The sequence below is a fragment of the Oreochromis aureus genome, linkage group 13, assembly GCF_013358895.1.
Source record: "Oreochromis aureus strain Israel breed Guangdong linkage group 13, ZZ_aureus, whole genome shotgun sequence".
Lineage (NCBI taxonomy): Eukaryota > Metazoa > Chordata > Actinopteri > Cichliformes > Cichlidae > Oreochromis > Oreochromis aureus.
Genome location: NC_052954.1, coordinates 21,844,924 through 21,850,608, shown reverse-complemented (window position 1 = coordinate 21,850,608; position 5,685 = coordinate 21,844,924).

Genomic DNA, 5,685 nt, shown 5'->3' with positions numbered 1-5,685 from the left:
TCCTCTTTTAGAATATAACTTGTAAACCACCATTAAAGTAATCCAAAACTGAGATTAAAATATTTTTTGTTATTTATTTATTTTAATAATAGAATAAAATAGGTAAGCATATTTCAACTGTAACTGATAAGGACAACTTAAACAAAATTAAAGTGATTAATGCGTGATTAGATACATGTAAAGATGGCTTGATATCTTTAAATAAATAAAACAAAAACCAGCCAAATATATAGAGAAGAACTATAATACAGTGTTATAAAGTACATATTTCCTGACAGTTTCTCAGTAAAGTTTGCACTTGTAGTGTCTGTATTTCTCAGCATAATAAACAACAATCAAAGTGCTTAATTCATAAGATGCAGCTTATCTACCCGCTGCCATGCTGTACAGATGATGCACCAAACTGCAACATAAATGTGTTAAATATGGAGGAAATCTGTAAAAATAAGAACAAAAATGATCATATTTCATCTGTGTCTGATGACTCAAAAGTGTTTCCAGTGACCATCTATTCGCATTTACTTTTTGTTCTTTTAATAACACCTTTAATGTTATGTTTCCAAACACTACAGTGCTGTTGAAGAAGAGAACAGGCCAGCGGTGCTCATCCAAAACTGATCCAGAATCTAAAATCAAACTCATTTAAGATACAAAATAACATTTACTTTACACGTGCCATTTAGTTTTGCACGCATCACAACTGAAGCTCGATTAAACTCTCGTTCCGTTGTGTTAATGTTTCTGAATCACACCTCATGCTAACACTTGCAGCCATGACAGTAGCATTTCACAAGCACGGTCCCCTGCCAACTGTTTGATGATTTGCTTCAAGAGACCTTTTTGGAATAATAATTGTGTTCACACTGCTCTCCTTGTTGCTACTGCCATCATTCAATACTCTGTTTATTGACTCTTCATTATATCAGTTGTCAGCCTAAATATACACCTCAAGCTAAAAGCACAGTTTTTCTGTTAACTTGATGTGTTACCGCAGTTTAGATGCCAGATCACTGACTTAGATCAGTAACCAATATATCTGGTAGTTAGGCTAATGTGAAGGCTATAAAATAAATTTTGAGTAAGCATCGTTAATGTGTTTAGGTTTTGTTTGCTTCATATAAGTCAGCCTATAGGATTGCCGAGGCTGCTGTCTGCTGCTGCTGCGCCATAGATTCACTTGGGAATGATAACTTTGAATTGCTGCTCTTATTTTTTTATCTTTTGGCTTTTGCTTTACAAATCCATGACACCCCTTTTATATGTCACTGATTTATGTAGCAGTGAAATGGAAATACTTTTATATGGGGTGTTTCAAGTGAAATCTGCTGCTAGTTCCTTGAAAAATATTTCAAATGAATATAAACATGAGACTCACATTGAGATACTCTTCTTTTTATTTTTTTTTGTTTGCAAATACAATGATCATATTTTTATTCCTATTGGGAAGGCATTCCAATTCAAACAAATGGGTCTACGTGACAGCTTGTTTTACTGTTCTTCATATCATAATTACATCTAAACGGCTGTTCTCTGCTTTGCACCGATGCACTCAGCCGCACTCATTGCCAGCCTTATGCTTACCGTACACCCATGCACCCACTCCTCCTGCCATCCACGCTATATAACATTTCATACAACATGTCATTGTGAGCTGCTGCTTTTATGTTGCTTGATAACATTCTCCCCACAATAGTTGGGGGTGTTTTGTTAAGGAATGGCCACAGAGTGGTTGGTGCTTAGCTCAGGGCTTATATATATTCCTCTTGTGGTCTGAGGTTGATACCAGAAGCAATGGTGACACAGCAGCTGTGGCCCACACATATTAAACTGCAATAATAGCTAGCGTTAGGCTTCTCCACCTGTATCCACCTGCAGGCTCTGAGTCTAAACTCTGTAGGGAGAAATTTATTATCGTCACTCCCTGGTTGCTGCTGTGCCGAGTGGAGTGACGAGGTCAGAGCCTAGAGATCAAATATAAACTGTACATGCTCTGCGATCGTATCGGAAATCTTTTTCATGTGAGTCGTCTGTGTGAACTGACCTTCAACTTTTGATGTTTACAGATTGCTGTTTATCACAAATTTAGATTCAATTATATTACTTGAGCATGTTTCTGAATGAAAAACAGCTACATTAAGTGTAAAGCACACTATGGCGTGCTATAAAGTGCATATTTCCTCACTGGCTGTGTTAACATATTGGTAATATTACATAGGTTTATGCAACAGTTTAATAACCTGAACTGAAATTATTGGTTTCCAGCTTTCGATCTGCATTTTTATGTGGTTTCAGGTTTTTTTTTTTCTGTTTTGTTTTTGCAGTTCCTCAAAAATAAATATTTACATCTTGCATCTGTAAAGTGACACTGAAAGAGTGTAATTAATCATAATTCATAAGATGCATCTGATCTACCTGCTACCACACAAATGATGCACCGGCACTGTAGACAGATCGATATTTAACTTTCAATTGCGTAACTTCATGTTGCGATACATCATAAACTGTTTTGATCACACAGAGGAGCTCAAACTGAATAAAAAAACCCAACCAAACAACTAAATAAGTACTACTCTTAATGCCAATCTCTGTGCAGATTTTCAAATAAGACCAATATGATCAAGTAAAAATGACACATTTTCTGACTCATCTGTGATGAAACACATTTCACATCTAGAACATGAAATATATCAAGCGGCACAAGGAAATGAAATGATGTCTGATATGGCTGAAAGGAAACATCAGAATGAGCTGGTTAATCATTTTTATATGACAAGACAGCACGCGATAAATAAACTCCAATGAATCATTTATTACCACACAAAAGCCAGCTATTCATGGTGTTGCAGCTTCTCGGAAAGTAATCATGTTTTATCATTCAGCGACATTGTAAATCTATCAATGTGATTGTTCTGGTGGGGGAATTTATACTGAAGAGACATGTCCTTACTGTCAGTTTCACTACTCCCAAGAAATTTGTAAAACAAAAAGCATGGGTAGATTGGATTATTGTTAATTTCTCATTTGCAGCTGATCTACAACTACAGTTCATGTGGAGTTACAGTGACATAATGACCAAAAAAGTAATTACAAAAGATTGAATAACTCAGTGTAATATGACTAGCACGCATACATTTAATGATGGAAAGAGTTTTCCATGTAAGTCGCTGCTGTATTTTGTTTGCATGTACATGGGCATTTGTATATAGAATATACATCTACTTAAATATCTATATGTGTGTGCTTCACTCTCATTCACTTGTCTGTAAGTGAAAGAAAGAGAGACAGAGTGTGTGTGTGAGTGTTAGTGTATTTTGGCCTTGTTGTCACCTTTCAAAGAGAGGCCTTTGCCAGAATCCTAAGAGGCGCATACACACAGATGCACACCAAAGCAGAGAGAGACTGATAACACAAAGCATGAGGGCTTATTTCTTGGGACTTGTGCCATGTGCTTCACCTTGCTGAGTGTCCACTTTAACCTAACCCTCAGCTCTAACTGTTGGTGAAATGGAATATATTTAGAGGACACTATGTTTCATCTTGCTTCCTGTCAATGCTAGAAAACAATACATGCCAACAGCTCTTAGTGTCACTTTAGTCAGTGCGACGCTTTCGGTGCCAAACGAGGAAAAAGAAAGGCAAAGAAAAAAATAAAAGCAGGCAACGAGCTCAGTCTCATTGCACAAAAACAATATGGTGTGCTGTGTCATGAATTTACGCACAGTTGTTTTGGAATATGGAGCAGATGAATTTTATTGGGCGCTGGTATTTGTTCTGAAACATAGCTTAGTATGCACTTTGATTCGAGCGCGAGATGTTTGTCAGAGGCATTTCCAGGGAAAAAAAATAGCATTTGTTCACAGCTGTTTCACATGGGCTCATGCTATTTCACACTCAGAAATACCAATCTCACACAGCTGAAAAGGTAATCACATCTGCAGGAAGTCTCTTATAAGTGCATACAATTTCTTATGCAGTCATGTAAGGCATGCTAAGGAGTTAAACGGTAATTCACATAAAGGGAATCTGGAAAAGCTCTTCAATGACTTATTATTGTTGGAAGTCAGATACGCAGAGTGAGAGCGAGACGAAAGCCCTGCTGAGAGAGAGACTGTTGTGACACATGGATATATTCAAACAGCTGAAAGAGAATCTCCTTTTCCTCGTCATCTTCTTTCTCGTCCTCCTCAAAGCAAGCTATCTCTGCTAATGACCTGAGGTCCTTCCCTGATTTGGCCTCAGCTATCCAAAGGATTATGAATAATGCATTGACTCTAAAATTGCAAAAGTAATCCTCTGAAATCTCCTTATGTACCCTGGCAGACCATGTTGTCTGTTCCAATTGCCCTTCAGTTCTTCAACCTAAAATGCTGCATGTATGAGAAAAAAAAACAAAACAAAACTCACCTCTTAGCTACACTAACATGATTGATTATCGTGATCACAATGCGGTAGAAACATGACTGTTTATGAAGAATGTTGATAGGTGTTTGGATCCATTTTCAGTGCAATAGTAGGCCTGCAACACTGCTGACTCATGATTTATGCCCCGACGCAAAGCAGAGAGAAAGAGACGGCTTTGCTCAGATCGCCTTACATCCTTGTCAGCCTGCATCAACACAATAATTACTGAAGTGCATCTGTGGGATATTTACATATGAGAACACTGTCTAGCCACTCTCATTAATGGTTGAGTAACTATTGTAGGCCTCCTACTATTCAAACATGAATTTACTGAACGCAACATAAACAGTGAATGCTGTTTGATGCTATGGCTCGTGATTTTAGTAATGACTGCTAAAACACTGGAGTACTGCAAAGTAAATCCCCTGTCTTTGTTATAAGATGGGATTTTGCTGTGCTCATCATTCACTGTGTATTATACTGTGTGCATCGTTACTGTGCAATGCATCCACTTTAAATGAGGAATTTTTACTCACTATTAGCATAAATTAAAGAGAATGACATTGCACCAGCTTTGCCTTAATAAGCACAATGTAAAGGGCGAGATGTCACCTCGCAGTCTTTCCCTTTGATAGTCCTTGAGGCTGTGTACAGGTTTCGCCTTTAGTTGGTCCAAGCTCGAGTAACGGTTTCTCAATAGTCCTCTTCTTCCAGCAACATTGTAGGCCGCTTTGGTGGAAGATTTTTATATAGTCTCGTCTTCAGTTTTTGAAAGACACCCCAGCCAGTTTTGAGAGCATCACAGTCATCCAGCTACACAAACACGCACGCCATCTCATTCCTGCTGTCGTCCAGCTATCTGTATCTATACTGGCTGCAGGCTACACCTGTAAAAGTTTGCTTTATGACTTTATTGGCTTCAAAAATTTATCACTGTGAAGCACTTTCTGTTATAGACAAATAGCGGGAGGTTTTAAAAAGCTCCCATCTCTGTATCTCTGAGAGCACGGGCTGTGAAATGGATCCTTGGGAAGAGGAAGTTTGAAGAGGATGACATGAAGAAGGTTTTTCTTTTTTCTTTTTTTTGGCAATCACATGCTCTACTGCCAGTGTGGGCTTCTTCTTGTATAAAAGAATGGCAAAGTCCATCTTTCCCTTTGACAGTTAAATCTATAGTGCATCTCCCTAATGAGTTCACTCATTAATAACTGGCTGGGATTTGGGCATACGTGTTTACTCAGGTAAACCTGATGATTAACTCAGGTGTCATGTACAAAACAACAA